This window comes from Temnothorax nylanderi, unplaced genomic scaffold (genome assembly GCF_030848795.1).
Source record: "Temnothorax nylanderi isolate EJ_2023f unplaced genomic scaffold, tnyl_v1.0 TNYL_tig0096_pilon, whole genome shotgun sequence".
Lineage (NCBI taxonomy): Eukaryota > Metazoa > Arthropoda > Insecta > Hymenoptera > Formicidae > Temnothorax > Temnothorax nylanderi.
The window spans coordinates 373,185-396,535 of record NW_027249158.1 but is presented as its reverse complement, the minus strand read 5'-3'; the positions used below and the strand labels follow the sequence as shown (position 1 = coordinate 396,535).

General features: G+C 40.7%; 1 protein-coding gene across 2 annotated transcripts in view; it reads right to left on the bottom strand.

The window, feature by feature from the left end:
• Window positions 1-23,351, bottom strand: part of LOC139775316 (terminal nucleotidyltransferase 5C) — a 116,841-nt gene that overhangs the window by 53,613 nt on the left and 39,877 nt on the right. Inside the window, exon 1 of one of the 2 annotated variants that reach the window (XM_071711224.1) lies at window positions 6,161-6,885. The exons of the other annotated variant lie outside the window; for it this stretch is intronic. The gene's annotated coding sequence lies outside the window, so the exon portion shown is untranslated. Of the gene's footprint in view, window positions 1-6,160; window positions 6,886-23,351 lie in introns of those variants that run through there. 2 annotated transcript variants of the gene reach the window in all.

Below are 23,351 nucleotides of genomic sequence, written 5' to 3'. Positions count from 1 at the left end.
GATCAAACGGACTTCTCGTACCATTGTTTGGCGTAATATAATCGGCCGTTCTGGAACACTCGCCGTGAGCATTGTCGCCTGCCGAGTCGGATTTATTAAGCTTAATATGCAGGAGAAAGGTTATGCGCGCCGGCGCATGGCTGATCTATTAATAATGATGAATAACGGGTGTTGGAATTATGAATAAGAGAAACGCGGGGAAGATGCTGCGGCTACCGAAGCTCGGTCGCGAACGAGACGTGAAATGATATGTATGTGTAAAAAAGACGATACATAAAGGCGCCCCAGATTTCCCTTTCTCTTCTTCTTTAACCGAAATCCGATCTGGATTTGAATTCGATTTTAATGTTTTCATAATTAGCTATTTTAGACAACTGAAAAAAAGTAGTATATTGCATTGTCAGCAATCTTGTAAATTACCGTCACGCATCACGTTTAATCGTCACGCATTAGTTACAAAAACACCGATAAATTCGAGTGCAAAGTACGTTTCGAAAGTTCGAAGTTCGATTAGTGATTAAGCGGATGGCACCGCGAGGAAACGCGGCGCGCCAGCCGCCGCGATTTCCCGAGATTAACGCCGATTTATAAAAACGCAAGTTCCGCGCGTGGATGCGCGCGGCTGGCGGAAAATTGACGGGCCGATAAAAACGACATGCCGCGAATGTAACGTCGAATTACGCGAATTTACGGCATAAGTGTAGGAATAAATACCGTCACCGTCGTCACGCGGAGATACACCAGTCGTAAAGTTGTCCATCTGTGAAAATATTGGCAGACCTCTTGACCTTTCCGCGAATGAAGCGACGATTGCGCGACAGGTTTCATGCGATTTCGGTGCGAAACTTCGGAAGAAAGTCGTCGCTTCTCGCTTCGTGACATTATCGGCCGATTCTCTTTCGGGATTTTTACGGTTGTGTCTTCTGCGTTGATGGAGATGCACGACACAAATCGCGCGCAAGATTCTACTCGATAAAGATGCGAGATATAACGTGAGAGAATGACAAAGAGAGGAAGAAGTGGTACGTGAAGTTTAATGTCCCAATAAACTCCTGGTTATTGTCGTATCGACATATTTAGGGTCACTTTACGTTAACCGATACGTGAGATGAAATTCATGAAGTCCCGTAAAAGAAGTACTCAGATACCGAGAAGGGCAATTCGAAAAAAGTAACAGCGAAAAGAGAATTATAAAAGAGAAAATTAGAATTAATCAATGTAGTGCAAGGAAATGACAATGTTGCAAGTTGTTCCAATATTGCGTTATCAGCCTGTGAACGTAAATAAATTAAAATCGAGCAGATAAATTCGTTTGACGTTTATCGTGTCGCAATATCGTGAGAAAATATGGGCTCGGGAAACAAACTGTCACATTACCGTTAAAAGCCATCTGCTGTAACACCTAAAGACCATTCCAATACAGAAGTTTAGCGCGAGCGAACTATATTTATGACTTTACATGGGCGGCGCCGTAATTTAATTGGTTAACGTACACCGGAAACTCGAAAAAAAACTTCGCGCAAGCGGAGAATGGCGGAGTGTGAAAAAATCCCGAAAGAAAGGAGGAAGTACTCGCGGGAGTGAAAGGCGGGATCGGGTCGTTTAAGTGATTACTATGAAGATTACTATCCCCCCGGTCGACTGACGAGCGCACGTCACGTTCGAAATAGACGGCGGGCGCACCATTGTGTGTCGACGAAAAGAAAATCAATAATCGCGACGATTTGCGAGATGCGTCGTTACAATGCGAAAAGAACTGCCTGGCATACCGAAGGCGGAAATTGGGTGGATCGTTTGAGTGAAAGGTATATCTCTCTACGGAGCGCGATAACACGGATCCAATGCGTGTCGTGTACGTCGCGCGTCGTTACGCTTGCGAGCCACGAGCGCGATATCTTCGACCGGAAATTCGGGTGAGAAGCAGGGTCAGGAAAACGTCAGGAATGCATCATATTGCGATCCCGCGAGGAGATTCGCGAAGAAAGGAGGAAGTGGCCGCCGGGTGAGTGAAAGGATGCGGGATCAAAAAATTCAACCGAGAGATTATAACACGATCTCTCGACGCACGTGCACGTCGTATCTCTCTTCCTCTCTCTTTCTCTCCTTTTTTTCCTCGCTCTTTCTGTTTTCGCATACGTAACACATTGGTATCTCGCTATCGCTCTTTAATAGGAATCATAATACAGCGCGACCGGAATGAAGCCGGTTCCGCGGACGCGTTTGTTCGTCAAATACAGTATATATCGCAACAAATAGGATGAATGCGACAATACAATAACGATACATGGCTACAGCGCATTTGCGTACATTCAACGTTTCAATATTTAGCGAATAAATGCACTCTCTTTGCTTTGGTTCGCAACACAATGCATATATTTAAATAAAGATTCAATAATGCGTGTTGCTCATCGACAGCTAGTTTATTTATTTATACATTAGCGACGTGGTGAAATTATCGCGTTGTTATCGGATCGATTTGTGCTTCTCGAAAAAATAAAAATGTCCTAAATGAGCTCATTTCCATCAGCGCTAATAACGCTATTATAAAAACTGCCTGGCAATTTAGGTAATAATAAAATAAATAAAAAGATACGATTTACGAATAATTAGTGGTTGATTTATGAATGTAGATTCGTAGATGTAATAAAAAATTTCGTATCTCCATACGTAAAATAATTTTTATACGAGTCTTCGAATACTGTTTTCCAGCCTCCTATCTAGCAATCGGTTGTTAAACTGTTCCAATATTAATTATGATCGCAATATGCAAACAAGTAATTAAGACAAACAAGTTTTCGCTCCCGAGGCGAGCACGCAGCTGCACGGAGATCCGTAGGTGTCGCGCACTCGCCAACGAACAAACGCATGGCACGTCACTCGAGTTAAACGAGCTTTTGTTCTTGCGCGAGTAAAGAAGCAACCTGTTGGCTGTGTAATCAACAACGGTGTGCGCGTTATTTGCACACGCGTCGCATCGCGCCGCGTATTAGGGTCTTGGCAAATCTGCTTAAGATTCCATTGACACCTCCCTCAAACAGCTGACATAAATCGGCGGATTATCTATCTTCGTGCGAACAATGTTAAAACGATTAAGAGGCAAGATCGTGCGGACGGGGGAGCCGAACGCGCGTTCCGAAACCCGTCTGGCGTAATAATTTCCCCGCGCGAATTATTCCACTCGCGCCGCGTTCGGCTGGCATTCGCGAAACTCTGAAAAGAAAGAGGGAAAAAAAGAAAACGAGAAAAATACCTTGACCCCTTGCGAGCGAGTTTATCTTTAGCTCGACGTTTCCGACGCGCGATTAGGGTGATGTCACTACTTAGGTATTCGGATAGTATTTCGGGAATATTCTGGTATTTTGGAGTCTGCCTCGAATAGCACGTGACACATCGAATAAATCAATTTGTTAGAGAACGACCATGTTTACACGGCGACTTGTAATCCGGTTTGGTCACTACCGTATACTATCCGATTCAAAATTCGTCTTCTTTTCATCATAACGAATATAACGATCATTTAAATATGACCTATTTTGATACTCTAAACATTTGAAACAATCTTTATTATATATTTTGTATATCAAAAGTTGCAGTTTAAATATCGAAAAGGCTCTATCTAAATGATCATTATGATCAAAAGAAGAAAAATTTTGGATCGGATAGTATACGGTAGTTATTAAACCAGATTATATACAAGCCGCCGTGCAAACGTAGTCAATGTCTTATTGCTCGACCGCTTTCGCGACATCATCTGACATCATCCGCCGCGATCGAAAGGTGAAATGAGAAATGACCGTCGATTTCGCAAGCGCGGAAAAATTATCTTTCGCGCCGACGAAACGTCGGTCGGCCGTATCTCTCTTTCTCTCTCTCTCTCTCTCTTTCTCTATTTCTTTCTTTCTTTCTTCGTCTCGAGGAGCCCACTGCAAGCGGAAATGCAGCACAATGTAATTTAATCCGTGCTAATGCTAAGATCGTGAGACGGAGCTTGTTTACCAGCTTGTCATTAGTCACTTTATTCAGACGATTAACTGTTAAGTCATAGAAACTTCCCGTATACGCGAAAATACGCTCGTTGTTGTACTGCCGAGAGTGCAGCGTATATAAAATTTCAAATATTTCTCGCGCGTGCTTTATCACTCCCGCTGGATTTAAATGTCGCAATGGAATAGAGCTTTTTGTGTGTGTGTGTGTGTGGTGTGGAGATAAAACCGCTTTCGCTCTCCATTATACACGCCATAAACGGATATATCGCAGAAAGGCATAAACATTTATCGCATATATTTCCTTTTTATATGTATCGATGTATCGTTTTCACGCGCAAATAAATCGGACAATTCGATAGATGCCTGCTAATCTGCTTTGCGTAATCCCGATATTCTCCCCCGTTCCCTTCGCGCTTTTCGCGCCGCGACGTAATAATTATTTCACCATATTGCCAAGACTGCTCGTCAAAGACACGGTAAACAAGTCGGCGGCGGCTTTTAATATACCGCTCGCGCGTGATCGCACGTAACGGATGAATTAACGTAACGTACATTAAGGCATTCGTGCCGACGCGCGGTACGACGCGGCGATCCGACATCCGACCGTGCGTTGCGTGCGCGCGAGTATATCTGTGTATGTCGCGATTTGTTGCAAGCAAGATATCCCGACCTTGACTACTAATCTATTCCCGCAAAACAGTCGATTCCTCAGAGTATCACGTGTACACAATGACATAATTGCGCGGCGCTCGTAATTTCAATTTCCTCACCTTACATTGTAGTTGAAAACGAATCGAGCCGCGAATCAAAAGCGTATCTCCGGAGATTTCCAGTTTCTGCTCATTAATCATTTACGCTATATATGTTTTTTAAGATTTACGGCAGTAAGTTGTGCCCTTTATATACGTGAATTTATTTACAAGTTGCAATTTTAAATATATCTTGGAAAACTAGCCATGTGTCACGAAAATAAAAAAATTGTGCGCTACTATTGTTACTTTCTCGATTTTAGCATCGAGATCATCGCGAAACTAGGAAACAAATCTCTTTTTTACATTCGTATCATTTTACCAGAATTAGGTGTACATTCGACGTGTTAAAAGGCGCATTTCTCTAATCTTCGTTTTCGAGGATTAATCAGTTCCGCGTTTGAGAAACGCAGTAGTCATAAAGTAATTTAAATTGCAGAGTGAAAGTGAACCGCGCAAAATGAACCACTATCCTATAATTATACCAGAACAAGGAAGAACGAGTTATTTTCGCACACAATGTCTCGAGTAGACGCACCGGCCGCGGCGAATGATCGATAGTCATCAGCGGACAGCTGTCGAGTTCGCTTCCGCCACTTACAATTACACAAAATCAAGTAAATATCGTTTGCAAAAAGCCACCGTGAATACAATTCGTAATTAGCGCGCAGTCTTCAAATAAAACCGTTTATCAGACCTGATTCATTAACGATCCCGTTTCGATATCTCGCCTCTCTACCATAATGCCGCGTGAAGTTAGCAGCGTTCGATTCAAATGCTGATCGCAGACGAGACTTGAAAAGCAAGCGCGCGGATTGATTGATATTTAATTACTAATTAGCCGTATCGCGGAGAAGTTCCTCGACCGATAGCACCGGTGCGTTTACCCTCGGCATCGCGGGGGTGCATCGACACGCGGAGAGCCCGTCGCGCAAAAAGTTCCGCCTGAACTCGGCGAGAGAGGCAGGAGAGGATCCGAGAAAGGTCGCGCGCGTGCGCGCGCGCACCGCGACGTTTCTAGAAAGAGCGCGATCGCTCGCTGAGACGCGAATGGGAATGTGCACGCACGGGGATGCGAGTGGCGGGTTTTTCAAGCCGAAGCGCGAAGAAGGAGAATTCGAAAAGAGCCGAGTAAGAGCGACTCCGAAGTCACTCTGAATTCCCGAGGGACTTCGGAGTTTTCAATTGGCTGAACGCCAATTCACAGGAACGATTCTGCCTTGACTCGAATCGAGACGGAACACCGTGAAGTTCGCGCGTTAATTTCTAAATACGAATTGAACGACTATGGAGACAGGGTGATAATCGGCTATATTCTCGCTCCTTATTCTCCAAGTCTTCTGCCTCGTCGCCGAGGCACGCGAGGAACGAGCACGAAGGGCTAACATATGGCGAACGAGATTAATAACACAGTTGGATACTTACAATGCGTACAAGCCTTCTGCTCCTTGTCGTCGTCGGGACACTAGGTCACGGCACGTTTCACTGATCTCTCGCGAGGTCGGGGTGTGTTGTCATGTACAAGTACGCAGAGACAATAACATCCGGTCCGAGAGAGTTTCGCTTCTTAATCAACGCCTCTCTCAATTGCGGATAAACGCCGCTCGGAGACCCGCGCACTTGAGTGTGTGCCCGTTTTCTTCTCGTACACCTCGATGTGTATATTTACGATAGAACTCGCCGAACGTAGAGTAGCGAGGAGCGCGGCGTTCGCGCCGTTTCCCGAACCGATCGAGCTCGTTGCGCCACCAGAAAGTCGAATATCGCACGTCGCGTAACGAGAACTTGGCGCCTTTCGCGTTTGCGTCCGTACGAAGAGAATCAGTCGTGTGTCGTCTCTCTCTCTCTCTCTCTCTCTCTCTCTCTCTCTCTCTCTCTCTCTCTCTCTCTCTCTATCTATCTATCTATCTCTCGCCGCCCGTCCGCGTCGACGGGCAGGCCGGTCTCGTCTAGTCGCGAGCCGCCGCTCCGTTCTCGCGCCCGCTCGCCGGAGGAACCGGGAAAAACGTACGTTTTACTCGGCCGTGAGCAAGATGCGCGCAAAGGGGAAACCGTGTACGCGTGTACGATGAGGTTCAAGCGTGAACACGTCTACGACACCACCAGTCACCGCGGCGAATCAACTGACACTGACAGCGACGCTGAGCGACGCGTACGCTCCGAGCGCGCACGCACCCGCGTTACCCCACCACCGCCCGGCGACGAGTCCACCCCACCTCGCGCTCTCCCGGCCCCCCCCCCTCCCCCACTCGCGACGACTCCGGAGTCCGGCCGGCCGCGGTGTCCTCGTCGCCGTCCCCGCGTGACGCCGCGCGCCCACACACGCTCGCGGACTTCGCGGAGTCGGCAGCGCGAGCGCGACCCGAGATCGCCGATCTCCCCGTTTATTATACAACGCGGAGATCGCCGCGGCGACACATGCGCGCAATGCGAGCCGGCGCGGCGTGCGCGGAAACGCGCGGCTAACCGGCGAAACGACGAATCTCCAGCGAAGGGATTTTTTTGTAGCTTTCGAGCAAACCCGGCTTTTGCGTCTCGCTGTCCTAATTGCTGCGCGCTTTTCATCATTCCGTCGATTTTCCTCTCACACGCAGCGCGTAACGCAAGGCTCGGTTTTCTCTCTCTCTCTCTTTCAAGCGCGCGCGCGCGCGTGACTCTTCGCCGCTCGTGGGATCGCGGATGGTGCCCGAAAGAGAGAGTAGGCCACGACGCGCGAGTAGTGGCGTGTTGCGCGATCGATCGGTGCGCCGAGACTTCCGCGATTTTCCGGTATTGTCCGACGTTATAGTCGTCTCTTTATTTTCTGAAATTTTGCAGCCTGTCACAATCCTGCACGCCTGATGATTTAAAAAGCGTTTTTAAGTTTCTTAATGTCTGCGTCCTACGTTTCAGGAATTACGAAACTATTTTGACGAAATGCACTTGTAAAGAATTAGACAGGAGCTCGGCTACACTCGCCACGGTAAATTATGCATGCAAAATTCTTTGTATAAAAGTTTTCGCTATAAGCTGCAGGAATTGTTCTCGCGTACGTTTATTTTGAAAGAAATTGCAGGCTGATGTGATGCGCTTAAAAATTTTCAGATATTGTGAAATCCGAAATTATGAGACAGAATTAATTAATAGATTCTATTTGGTTGGCTCGTAATAGATAATTTCAAGTCGTGCCTAAGGCGCGAATTAATGTTTTTTTTTTAATCTTTAAAATGGTTGCTTTTAATTATACTCATTATGTGTAACGATATACTTTGCAAATTTGATTTAGAATATAAATTATAGTTATGTACAAAGATACGCGAAGAACGCCGAGGAATCCTACAGACTTCCGCTTAAAGTCTTTCCGCGCACTTCCGTAAAACGGTAATAATCAAACACGCTGCGTACTACATTATAATAATTCTGAGAGGCGAGGCGAGCATTATGCGCCGCGAGAGACAACGTTGCGACGTTCCTCTATCCCAAGTCTTACGTAATAGCCGGATCAATTACTTCTGCCTATAAGTAGGACGACTTCGAGACGTTACGCGGCCTTGTTTGCGCTCTTTATCTTCGAAATTGTTGCAATTTTCAAATAGCGTCGTTCTTTTTTTTCTCGATCTTACGTCCACATTCCAGCGCGGCGGTTCCTCCGCGCGCGGAGGTACGCGCATTCGAACGTTTCTAACAGCTTCTAGAAACGGCGAACTATAGACATCGATGTCAGATAAGAGCTTATAGCCGTCTGTTTCTCGTAACCTATAGGCTAAATACGTCCTTCCGCGCACCAAGAGTTACCGTCCTACTTTACGCTCCATCGCGTTTTCCGGATTCCCTTCGAACTGTCGTTCGTGCAGTTCTTTAATCACGACGACCTCACCTAAGCGGAAACCATAGAACACGGGAGATAGTTAACATCAAACGCCTGATAGCGATCAATTTGATGTAATTAGTATTGAATCGATATTTCGACGTGTCTTTTCATATGACAAGAGAAACGGGTTATTATTTTTACACAGAGATATAAAGACGTGAAAAATGCAGAAATCAAATGAGATTAGACATTAGATTAGATATTTGTTATTTTTAAAGATAGACAAAAACTCTAAAAACAAAGTAAAAACATATCGATAATAATTTCTTTGTATTGTTGCACAATACGTGACTGTTATCTTCATTTCTTGAAATGGAAAATATTAAAACTAATACTATAAAAATCAATTTTTGATTTTATATTCAATAAAAAATTATATTTTATATTCAATATAATAATATTTTTAATTCCACTTTTGTGAATAAATGTCTCTTCAAAAAGAATTATTAATCACGTCAATAACACATCAGTATCGATAAAGTTCAAAAATATTACCTCGACGTTTATGAATTCGGATAATGAATGGATAAAAAACGGATAAAAAATTTTTTATTTTAATCGTATCGTACGAAAAGCTCGCAATAAGTTTAACGTAGTAAGGCAATGAGTAGTATGAATAAAACGTAGACTGAACTTAGAAGTACTTGGACAGCGAGTATTTACTTTGGTATTAAACTCTGGTTGTGGAAGTTTGATATTAAAATTTATACGTCATTAAACGCACAGTACGAATGCCGGGGAATTTATATTTACAACGGGGGTATATACTTCCGTATCTAGATTCTACATAAACTCGCCCTTCCATCCGCAGAAATTCTGAGTGCAGAAACACAATGGAAGTCGAGATATCATTTGAAGCAGATTAAAATCCGCAATCCCATGTTTTCTTTCATTAATCCATTTTTTTCTTTATATACGTTTTTCTTTTGCATAACAGAGTATCTATCGTGAGTGCATTAAATATGTTGGATGTGTTTTCTCAAATATCAAAGCGATACTTGCTGCCCATGTGATCTCACGCACGTTAGATACTGATTATCTCACTAAGAAAAATTCTGGATTTCCCGAACGCGAGCTTGTATTCATTTTTACTCATATGCTATTCATACCGTGTGGCGGGTGATTCTTCCGTGTATTGTCTTCCGAGGCTAATAAGTGCGAATGGATATTTATGATCGAGGAAAGAACGCACAGGAAAGGAGCTGCGTGAAGACGGACGACGCGAGTAGAGCATCAGGACGTATCTGTGGAAACGAATTGTGGTCGTGTTATCGTGATATAAAACGCGCAAACGATATCAAATTTAACAAGTCGACGAAACTACGCCTCATTAATATATTTCAGAATTGACTGATTTAAAAGCGTGAAAGACAATCGTCGCGGCAGGTCGAGCGTCGCGGGTTCCGAGCTGCCCGCGGAAAAAAAACCTCTTCCAGGGTTCCAAAGACAATTTTAGGTCAAACAGTTATTGCAGGTTATTGACTCGACATCAGATCGTTACTTTCACGTCATAGTGTTGGTCGTGCTTTTAAATCGAATCGGCGGTTAATCTATTCTCGGACGCGCTATACCGCCGATGTAACAATCCTGCCATTCATCGTTAGGCAAAGAATGTAAGGAAGCGATGATAAATTTTTTAGATGTTCACAAGTCGATGATGTTTCAGCGCGCGTCTTCTCCTATGTGAAAGAGGGATTTGTAAAAAAGATATCCGGGGATGCGGGGATTCCCATTAAATTTTCGCGATCGTTGACATTTGAACATAGATCACACGAATCGTCCAACTATTGCGGATAATTCTACTTGAAAAGTCTGTCTAAGTTTCTTTAACTCTCGAGCTTGCAATAATTTCAAGATATTTCAATTCCTCTATGCGAGTACAAAAGACGTTTCGTATTATAAAACTCAACAACTATGCTTTTCTTCCATATTAAAAAGTGGATGGAATTTTATATTATTTATTTTCACGTAAAATTTATTCTGTAAAATTCTTTAGGTTTCTTGTCGCTTTACTCGAAAATAATTTACGGTATAGCATTGATTTCTCTAATTGTGAAACATCCTAAGTATATGCATTCGTACATATGTCTATAAATAAAGTAAAAATAAATAAAATTAATTTCATTGAATTAATTCGTAATATCTAACAGATCTAGCAGATAATGTAGCACAATCCAAAGCTGCTGTAAAATCGTTTCTCTTATCCTGTTCGAGTTAAGTCGCTGCGCACGTATTCAATTTGTAATTTACACGATGCCAGAGCATACGAGATAGGATTACACACCTACGACGGTAACTTTGCACCGTGGCTAATAAAGCTTTCAGAACCGGGTAATGTAATGTCCGAGAAAGTAGCTTCAGTTAAGCCGTAAGCTTTAATTTCTGTATACATACGAGCCTTGTTGATATTAGATGGGTCTGCAATTTTCTCTTCTCTTAAACAAAGAGCATCGCCGTTATCATTTTACTTTGTCTTGCAGATAATGTTAAATCTAAAAATATATCCTGAAAGAAACATTTTAAGATAAATGTACCAATGCCAGGACACTTAAGACCTACATATATGTCTGGACACCTTTATCTTTTTAGTTTTTAAATAAGTATAACGCGAATTAAAATCAAAGATAAAAATACAATACAAGAAAAATATTTTTATCTTTGATTTTAATTCGCGTTATAATTTATTTAAAGACTAAAATGATAAAAATGTCCAGACATTATTGATACACTTACTTTAAGTAGCATACATTGTGAGGAACAGTGAGTTTCACAACAAATCAATTTTTTCTTAAAAATAATTTTTTTTTAAATTGAGCAAAGCGACAAATCCAGTCGTTAGACTTTTTGAAATGTATTTCAAAGCAACTCTTTTTCAATTTTTCGATTATGGCTTAAACTTGGCAAGAGATCATAGAAAAATACGAGATGTTGAGATCCGTTAAATTCCAATGTGTCGCTTTAACGGAAAGATGAAAGGGTTAAATTCAAGCAACGATCGCGAAACTAACGACGCTAATTCTAAGACCCGCGACGGTGTGGTGGGGACACGAACGCAGGCCGAGAGACGACGAGAGATCGCGTCGTCGCGCTCGGACAGCGCGAGCGAAGTGAAGGTGTTGATGACGTAATGTGCGCACGGCAGCAACCGCGTGCGTGGTAAAGTGGAGAGTTGCTCGTGACTTGCGGTGTGCATTAAGAGAGAGAGAGAGAGAGAGAGAGACAGAGAGAGAAAGGAGAAGAGAGAGAGATAAAGATAACAAGAGAAAGAGTGAGATACGAAGAGAGGAGCGGAGCGTAGAAGTTGCGCACCAGCGCAACGACGTGCAACGCTGCGCTGCGCTGTCGCCGTCGCTACAGCGACCGTCAAGGACGTTTGCGCTCGGTTTGCCACGCCGAGAGAAAGAAAATGTTGAAGCGAGACGCAGAAAGACGGAACGGGGGAAACCGAGAGGGAACGTGACGGAAAGGTAGATGAGGAAAGGAGAGGGCCACGGGAGAGGCAGAGCGAGAGAGAGAAAGAGGGACTGAGAGAGAGAGACAGACTTTCGCGTAGACGCGAAAGAGAGGAACTCGCACGGACGCACGTTTCTCGGGAGAGTTCCTTCTCTCTATCGCGCGCCCGCGAGATCGACGCGACGAATTCGAGCCTCTCGATCCGGCCTCGAGCGGCCTTGAATACGTCGCTGGCGACTCTTGCAGGGTGTGTGGAGAGCGAGAGATCAATCTCCAGGGCATTTTCCGTCGCTACGGGCATTGCGACTCGCGGTGTTCGTGGTGTTTAATTATCGGTTCTATATATAGGCTAACGTAATTTAAAAGTAACGTACTGTATTATTAGAAGGTAGAGTTTTATATTACTTTTCTTTCAGCAATGTATAAAAAATTTAGGTTAAAAAAAGGAGTTTGATCTACGTAGATTTATAGAAGTATTTTAAATGCTTATATATATGTCGATTCCGAGATTTTAATTTGATTTTAAAAGCAATTCTTATATATGATACAGATTTTGTCTATCCTTTGTTACATAAACCACATAAAATTTGTAAAATATGATATATATCAAATATGATATAAATCGTTTAAAAAAGTTGTTTAAAAAAAATTGTAAACGTTAAGTAAAAAATTTCATTTCTCGTTCCATTGAACTTTTCGCTACATCATTCATCCATCTTTCTCCGCCCATCGCGCGTTACGCAACGGCTATTGTATCGAAATGTGCGCAACACGCGAGCGCTTCTTCAGTAAACATTATTCGTCATCCGCGAGCAACTTCTGGTACAGGAGAGATAAACTCGATCGCTCGCAGAAACGCCATTTGTTTTCGCTCGTTAAACAGTCGGGCAGCGACAGAATTACACTTGCCGCGATCCGCCGCCGCAAACATGCCGTCGGCGACATGTAATTTCTTAAAACCTCTACGAAAGGTGGCCTCCCGCCTGGCGTTCTCGCCCGGCTCACAGTCTACTTTTACTTTGTTAGAAAAGTCTGGCGCGTATATCAAGGCCATCAGGTTTATCGATCAAAGCCGCGCGCGGGCTTCTCTAATAACACGAAAAAAAAGACCGGTCCCTCTCATCAAACCGATTGAAAATTGTAACTCGATATGCGTCACCAGTCCCTGCCTCGCTTATACGTTTTCCGCGTAATGCAAGATTCTCTCGAGGTACTTACGCCAAAAATCGTAAAACCTTGAATACAATACACAGTAAAAAATTTTGTGTCAATGGAAGTCCACTCTCAATTTTGTGTTAAAATAACTCATTCATCGTGTTATTTTTGACATTTAGAAATGTTATATCGACATTTATAACATTTCTAAATGTCAAAAATAACACGATGAATGAGTTATTTTAACACAAAATTGAGAGTGGACTTCCATTGACACAAAATTTTTTACTGTGTACAGGCAATAGGAACAGAGAATAAGCCAGGCAACAGAAATAACCCTAACTTCAACTTATAATAAAACTGAAGTACTGTGATTGTTCAGATATAGGCAATAAATAGAGAATAGAAATCCAACCGAAATTCTGTTCCTATTGCCTATTAAGGCCCTATTTCATATTTCATTGCGTTAATACCCAGTTTTTGGTAAGTTGAAATGTGGTTATTGCCTGTCTTATTCCCTGTTCCTATTGCCTGTATTGTGTGATAGGCTTAATACCTCGATACTTTAGAAATTGTCGCCAATTCCCTTTGCTAAAGATTCCACGCGCAATCGATATTCGGGAATCCCAGCACGAAAATCCTTCGTCAATTCGTAATCTTTTTTGAAGTAGCTAATCAACTCGATGGCCAGTGCACAATATTTCTGATACATCGCGTTGGGTATCGCGTGGAGAAGTTACATTTTGGTAAACGCTGTTGCGAGAAGTACCTATAGCCGCGCGAATGTTTGTCTCGCGAAGTTAACTTCTGGAACTTCCTTCCCAAGGGTTAAAGACTTCATTTATTTTTGTCCGACGCGCGCGTGGGCAGCGTAACCGTGTAAATCCACCGCGCAATTTCGTTTCATCGGCGAATCTGTCGCGCGGGAATCACGGAACCTGGAACAGCCTGTACACGACACCGACCGCCGTTCGATAAACTGCCGAGTGCGGGAGAGGCGATTGTAACACTCGTGCATAGGTCAATCGGTTATGAGTATGCCGTAAAATGATCGATGTGCGGCACTTTTCCGCGGGATTGTGTTACCAACCAACGTGTCGGCCGGCGACTCGTATAACAACGAGATCTCAGCCGTATCGTAATTCGCACCGGCTGATAAACGAATGCGGCAGGAATCGACGAATTATGCCGGGGATAATGTCGAAACAACGATGACGGCAGCGACGACGGCGACCGTGTGCTCTTATGTTGTGCTCGCAATTACGTTTTCGCAAGCGAAGCGCCGCGCCGCATTGTGCAGACCGGCGCGGCAGCGCGGCGCGGCGCTCCGTTCCGGAGTGTTCGTTTGCAACACGGAGTTTTTAGCGGTTGTGTCGTGGTGCCGGGCAGGAACGCGGAGAGAGATCGCGGTGGTTTTCGCAGGAACGCGAGGAACGCGAGGAACGCTTATCCAATCGGCAACGGCAACGGATAAACGTAACGCGAGTCGGTCGGTTCGGTTGAGAAAAAGTTTTGCATAATGTATAACAGCCGGTGCTACTTCTCGCGGGTATACGAGCGCGGTCGTCAGCTAAATCAATGACCCGCGGCCAGCCTGATCGAGCGTTTCATCGTCCGCAGAATTTATATCGTTTCAACAACTACATCGTGTCATTGGAGTAACTTATACAGAGCGTTCCAATATACATAAACATTGTGTATGTGTATATTTATACATGTATAATTTAATATATTCAGTATTATATTAAATATATAATTTAAAATTAAATATATAATTTAAAATTAAATCATATTGAATATTTTATACATGTATAAACATCGACAATCATATTTAAAGCGACAATTATTTTAGTGAACCTAAAAAGCGAATGTTTTTATGCGGATACCCAATTTTGGATACCTCAAACTAGAAAAGAAGATCAAAGAAATTTTTTAAAATTTCATAATGCTTATTATATATTCGCATCGCGTACGACGTCCTCTGTGACTTCATAGATCTAAGCACAGTTATCTGACTTTGACTAATGTTCATATACCGAAATCTCTCTCAATTCAGCAACCTTCACTACAACCGTTTCACACGTGCTACCTTGCTAACTTGCGCTACCTTGCGTAAGATAATCCTGTAAATCGCGAGCGTTACGGTAGGTGAGACAATCTTGCACAACCGTACCAACGTACCAACGTTAGCGGGAATGCAATCGATGATAAGCGAGTGCGTGTATTTCACTTCGTTTAAAGCGCGGCTAGGCCGCTACTTTCATAGATAATGCCGAGCGTTGGAAATATTAGAAAAAAAAATTCCCATTGCGAAACGGTGAAACGTATGTTCGTATTTTTATGCTTGCGTTATTACAATAAGTAACGATATGGACGATAAAAGCACGCACGTAACGAGTAATTGATCGGTGGGTTTACGTCAGCAACGCAAAATTCCAACAATTAGATTCGTTACCTAAAAAGCTTTCCTCATCGCGAAATTGCTGGGTATTCTTGAACTGCTCCGTAAGGATGAATATTCCATGTACCTACATTGTTTCGGTAGCATTAATCGTCACGTCTTCTCGTAACGAAGAGAAATCGGACGATTAATGCTACCGAAACAATGTACGATTATCGAAAACGTATCATAATGTACCATGTGTCTTTGTGTGCGGCAACATTAAAGTAAGTTCAGAACAGCAAATAATTATTCATTATTATTCATATATACACCCGTAACCTGTTATAAATACATAAGCTGTTTAGTTTGAAAGTGATGTGAATCGGGTTTTCTGGAACTTCATAAATTTTAATCAAGCGTAAACTGATTAAATTAAATATAAACTGGAACTTTTATCGTCATCAATAAGTAAATACCTCACATACAAAATAGTGCTACTTCTGAATCGTAAACATTTTTGTTTCGTAGAATTTTCTTCCACCATTCAAGAAACGGCGTATGTAATCAATTTCAGCAAATGCTTATGTATTATGGGCTTACAATAAAATTCATTAAGGTTACGAGACACTGTTTCGCATAAATGTGGTCCCGTTACATAAAAAGCAAATAGCATCTTCATAAGTTAATGAAAAACACATGATATATTTAATCTAAATGCATTAAATCGTATTTAATTTGTATGCGAAAAGTTATTTAAATTATTCTCCGAATACTTTTACTTGATGTTGACATTTATTACCTTTCTCCTAACGTTCGCTTCTTTCTCCAAAGTGAAGCGAACCGGGGTAACAAGGACTATGACCTTTCTTCAGAATGCCACTCGTGATCGATTAAATATATATTGTTCACGCGCGACTTTTACGAAGTCGAGATATGCGACGAAAAATTTTCAGATTCCGGTATGAAGAGTGCGTGCAATATTTTTAAGTAAACCGATAAGAGGTGCGATAGTTTTAAGTCACGCGCAGGTTTTTTAGCGTCAATTTTTAAACTGATAATTATTCTTATGTTATCAAGTGCACCTTAAGTGTATTTTGACGCTATACTTTCAAAAATTAGCGTGTAACATTATTAAAAAACGTAAACGGCGGAAATCATGTAAATAAAATAGTAAATAATATGTAAATAGAATATAATAGAATATAAATAGAATTCTTTACATATCCTGATACGACAAAGTTATAAATACTCTGTTTGATCCGATATAAAAATATAATATAAAACTTATAAATAATAAATATGCAATTGTAATAGCTGTGAATTTCATATTTTGTACATTCAAACAAGCTCTTTCGCATCTTAACCGCACAAGTCGAAGATTAAGTCTAGTCAGATTCGTATCAAGAGACACGGTAGTGTCTCGCGCCAAGTACACGCGAAGCGATACCGCACCGTGACTCTTTTACGCGACGCGACGAGTTGCGAGTACTCGAGATGTTGAAATCTCAATAACGAGTGAACGGATCAAGTTCTAAGTAGGCTTGATCGATAGCTTGGGGTCGATATATAAAGAAATATGTACATTATACGCGCGATCTCGCTTGGAATCCTAATTTTCTATTCACCCGTAAGATTCTCTCAAGTTCACTGCGGTACGGTAACGATCCTCGCGAAGGTTGAAGAGATTTCGAGTAAACTCGAGCGCGGTAAAATGATACGGGACTCGGTGTCTCAAGGATATCATTGAAACCCTCGACAAACTCATTGCCGCCGGCATCGACATCACCTTCTCTCTTATCTCTCGCTCTTATAAGATCTGTTCGACGCGTTATCCTGTTAGTGACTGAATACCAAGACCCCGTTGCTATTGCTACTTAAATTGACCTTTACCGCAGGAACGTCGACTGCAGATATCATTCGCTATGTGCATACAGACGGTTTAGTTAATTACGGGAAGTGTAACGAACATGTGGCTAACATCATGGTTTGAGTGGAACATAAATTACTCGCTTACGCGCAACATCCTATCGGAAACGTCAAAACCACCTTAAATCTGCGTACAACATAGATGATAAGCAAATAAAATAAAAGCTTGAGTAAAAGAACATTTAATATTCAATGGGGCGATTTAAGTTAATAAAGAAGCTTTATATCGTAAATATCTTACATCAAAGTATCTGAGTTTTGTACGAAATCAAGAGTCAGAGTGAGCGAATAATGAAATCATTTCTTACTCTCATACACTAACTCGTTGTCTTATGAAATCTCTATTCTATGGCCGAATGAATTTATAGAACAAAGTAGAATTTATATAATGTTAAAGACTCTGGAACCTTTTTAGAGTAAAACAAAAAAGAAAAGAAAGTATATAGTGTTTAAAGTATCCCGTTTTGGAACATTTTTCCTAAATTTGTTTGCAATCTTTGACGATAAAAATTAATCATGGAAAAATTATAAGTTTTACAAAAAAGCGTAAACCATAAGAAAATAGATCTTACAATTAAATAAAACAGAATGGCCATCTAAGAAGATTATCACCGACAAAATTTTATAAAATATTTTATAGAACATGTAATAATATTTGTGTTAATAGTCAAAATAATAAAAGTTTCAAAAATAATAATAGAAAAGAGACGCAGTCTTTCAATTCACGTTAGATTTGCTAACAATCTCTCGTTGAAATTTAATCAAGCGATAACGCGACATCTCGTAGTCTCCGAAAAGACTAGCTTAGTTGATCTGTATCGATCTACCGAGAGACGTGTCCGAGCAGGTAATACGGAAAAATTTTGCGGAGCCAAGTGACGGGTCAACAAGCGATACGCCGAAATTCTACACGCGCTTTCGCCTTCGTGATCCCTACGATCGATTTACCTGCACCGCGAGTTTTCATACGACACCTGTTGCTGATTACGGTTGCTGCTTTCCAGAGAACGGACGCCAACCCGTCATTCGTCGTTAAACGATAACTTGAGCAGCCGCGGTCGAATCGCCCTTTTGGGAAGCGTGATCCTATGCATCACGTATTGATCTCGATACTATCAGTATCTTTTGTTCTATATGATCAGTGCAGAACTTCTACTTCATGCAAGACGACCTTCTCGCTTTTCTTTTATTCATTTTTTCTTTTCCTTTGAGTCCTGTTGTTGTTTCCCTGTTATAATTCCTATTTATTGCAATTATTAACGAAATACGAAATTCGATATAAAAACACAGTAAACTCGCCACGCAAAGTGGGACACTGCATAATGCAACAGCATTATAATCAAATTAATGATAAACGTTCGGTTGCCTCCGCGTCCGATTAAATTTATAATTCAATTAATAATAACACATTCGCTTCCAGATATTATTATTGGAACTTCGCCGGACGTATAGAAATTATAATGTACAATGTTTCATTCTCGATACGATGAAAATTTTCAAACGTTTATCGATAAAGTTATCACTTTTTATCACGAAATATTATGTTATGCCATCGCATTTTGCAGCAACAGCAATAAACAACTTCTGTGATTACATCGTAGATTTTTTATAGACTGATATAGTTGTGCGATTAAAAAACGGAATAACATCGTGGTCAAACCACTGCAACCGATAATTCTATTCTAGACATTGAGACAGGAAGGAAGACGTTAACTTCCTGACTCGATAAAGTAGGTATGTGTGAAAAACTTCCTGAGAGAATTTTTTTAGAGCATGTATAACACAATATCTTTTTTAGATTTTGGATTATGCACAGTTGTGTCGATTCTAGTTGTATCGACTTGTTGATTGATATAAAAATGATATCGCACAAAACGTAGTTTTATAGTATTGGTGAATTTTTTATAGTGAAGATTTATTATCTTCAAGATATGCAAAAATGCATGACTTCGCAATTTATTCACATACTATTGTATGTTACATATTAAGTGTAAAATAATTTCTGTAAATTTTTAAATTAAAACATAATATCAGCCAGAAATAAAAATGCTATTTTTGAAAGTTGTTGAAATTATTCGAAAAACATAGCTTAGTAAACATATGTAATAAACATTTCTAATAATTTCGAAACTCAATATAACATAACGTTTTTTCGTAAGTGTTATTTCACGTTTTATTATTTCGCTATACAGGGTGCAATCACAAGAAAATCAGTTTTTCTTATAAAAAGTGCGCCAACTAAATGTCAACGTGGGTTTACCAATACTATATTGCGTGAGAGAATGGCGAGCACCAGTATTACGCAGCTTACTGATATGAATAGTTGCTAAGCTGACCACATTAAAGTCGTTAAAGTAATAATATCTAATTTCGTTAAAAGTCGCAGAGCCGTTATAAACTATTTAAGCGTATCAATTGCAACCAGATTTTCAAGAAACCAATAGACACGTTAACCGAAGTCGTATAGATAAAATAATAGTACGCATGCAAATTTATGTACATGTATTTGCTTTATAATTATAATTTACATATGTAATTTATATAAGTGTATAAGTATATGACATATATTTATATAAATAAAAGATATATATTTATATACATATATACAAAGATATTTTTTTCTATCGTATATTCAATAAAACGACACATGTCAAGCTGTGTGCTATTTCACTAACGATAAATGTTGCGATGCGAATGAATTCAGCGCTACAAAAACAGTAAAAAAAAAAGAGAGAGAGAGAGAGATAATGAAATTATCGACGTGACGTGACGAAAAATAAAAATCGATTTTCCTGTCACTTGCGGCCTTCCAGTGTTTGAAACTGGTGAAAACCGAGCTCTCGGCTTTTGCATCCAGAATCAGGGTGTGGTAGGTAACGCACAAGGTTGACTACATTCACGCTGGCGCCATTATCTACCCGCTCTCGAACGAATTGTTGAAGGAACAGGTCTTAAAATTGTCCCCGTTCCTATCGAAAGTCGCGCTCTCGACACTTTGCCGATACGTGTACCTCCCACAATTCGTTTTATTACAGCGAAACTTATTGCAGAAAAAATGCCGTTTATAACGATAAACCGATCCGTATTAATTAATTCAAGACAATAATGAATACTATAATAAATAAGCAGCATTCAATTCTTTAAGGAAGAACGTGTTGGATTTTTATAAAATATCCCTCAAAATATGGTTAATTATATCGAAGATTATATCAACAACAAGACAGACTGTATTGCAATATAAAATCTTCGTACTATTTAATATATAAAAAATAAAAATTGTTTTAGCTTTAGATTATTAAATTCGTATTCCAGATTTAGTCTTAATGCAGTATCGAACTATTTTTATTTATTTATTTATTATTTTGTGCATATTATGATAAAATACTTTTAACAGTCTGTGACTTCTCTTGAAAGTAAATTCAAACTATCGTGTACGACTACAACTGTCGCAGAACAACTTATAAGTTTTTCTCATAAAAGTTGACTATTTTTCACACGATCGACTTCGTCGTAGATTATAAAAAAAGTGCGTTAGTAGGCCTCGTTTCGCAAAAGATGCGTGGAAGATGTAAGACGGATAATTGGAAAAGAATGCGGAACGCGGTTTCGCAATATCGCGAACCGGGACGGTAACCTTGTCTTACTAGCGCAGGATCGATGGGGACTCTTAAAAAATTAAGCGCCGCATCTCGTGGGGATTTATCGTGCGCCGTCACCTGGTGTAATTGCGTTTCTTGAGTATAATAGCGGGACGAAATAAACATCGATCGATACCTTCTAAGGAAACCTGGATAAATGTTTCAAGGAAAAAAAAAACGCTACGATCGATTTTTCGTGCGTTACACCTAGCGACGCGGTTCTGCTCGTTAGAGCCAGAAGAGGACGCAGAGTGGATCGAATGCAGATTACATGTAGCCAGCTTAGCGAGAGTCTCTTCTATAAAACACGCCGTAGGCGATCTCTCATATAGCTCGACTATAAAAGGAATGCATTAATGAACCCTGACAAGCTTTGTTTCATCGTATCAAGTAGTTTGACAACATAATTACGGGTTATAACGTCTATTGTACTCAATGCATCGAGGCGTTGAAAGTCTTGTACTAGTTCGTAGCTGTACTTAACACAGTACGCGAAAAAAAATCCACCTGATAATTCTTTTACACTCGCCAGAGAGAGATTTTTATAAAATTCTCACGAATTAAATATATTATTACCTAACGCGAACTTTTCTGTCTTTCGGAAAAAAAAGGACGAAAGACATCTCGTAAGAAAGTCAAGCCTCAATGTTTCGTCACCGTGCATGGCAATCGAGGTAATTTAGCTGGGCGAACGCCATTCATCAGAATCAGTGTACATCGAGTGACGAGGCTTCGCCAAATATTACGTTATACGTTAAGTATGTCCATCGGCGTTACGAAAATGCCTCGGGCTGTCGAGTCCGAGCAAGAGCCACGCCAAGCGGAGGAGCGAATCGCTGAAGCGCGCGCGGATGATGTTACTATAATGTCAAGAGCAACCGGTATATCACACTCAGCGACTCAGCATACGCACTTAGCGCGTAGCTGCGCGACAGCCGTCCACCGCTGTTCCTCTGCGAATTTAGGATACGGCTGCTAACGCGTCCGCGACATACGAATGCGCGGTTTTCTACGTGCGGGGAATTGCGTGCCTATACACACTCGCGCGTCGCGTCGCGTCGCGTTGCGTTACGTTGCGTTGCACACACATGGACCCTGACTGCTAATCACGTATCTCATTGACGAGACGCAAGAAAAGCGGAAGAGTCGCGATGAAGAAAGATAACAATTACGGAATGACCGGAAATGGGAGGCAGCAATTTGTTTTCGTCAAGCGTGATAGAAGACATCACGGATTCGACGCGACGCGCGAGCTATTAATTAATTTGCGGTGATTAAGCGCGTTTGCGGAATTGTAAACACTTTCGCTGCACTATCGATCACTAATGTGAGCGCTACATAATATACGCGCTAATTTATGTATCCTGATAAACAGTCCATCTGCATCTTCAGTCGTTTGCTTTTCTTATGTAAGTGATATCAAAATACTATTTCTTGATTATGTATATATATATATATAGTATAGAAAAAAATATCGCTATTTTTTTCGAAGATGGGTATAACTATAAAAGAATCTGAGGAAAGCATAGGGCTAAAAAGCATTAAGCGGAAGTTAATGATTTTACATATTAAAAGATGCAAATGAATAATATTCTAATATTCTAAAAAATCTATAATTTTTGTTCTATCCAATTTAACATTAATTTAAATTCAATTTTAGTTATTAGTTACATTTTTAAAACAAGAAATTTTTTTTAAGATTTTTAAGAATCTTGAAAAAAATTTCTCGTTTCAAAAATGTAATTAAAAACTAAAATTGAATTTAAATTCATGTATGTATATACATATATGTATATACTTACACAGTAAAAAATTTTGTGTCAATGGAAGTCCACTCTCAATTTTGTGTTAAAATAACTCATTCATCGTGTTATTTTTGACATTTAGAAATGTTATAAATGTCGATATAACATTTCTAAATGTCAAAAATAACACGATGAATGAGTTATTTTAACACAAAATTGAGAGTGGACTTCCATTGACACAAAATTTTTTACTGTGTATTTATTGCTAAATCCAAGTGCCCGTAGGCAATAAATTAACGATAATGAAGCATTTTGTTAACGATAATGTCACGACAGCTGCGCGTACAGTAATTTGATAAAAATATTGACGCGAACATCATGTTATTCCACTGTCGTGCACTGACAGAAATCATTGAGTAGGATAAACAGAATATTGAGTAAATCGGAGATCGACGTCAGTACCATT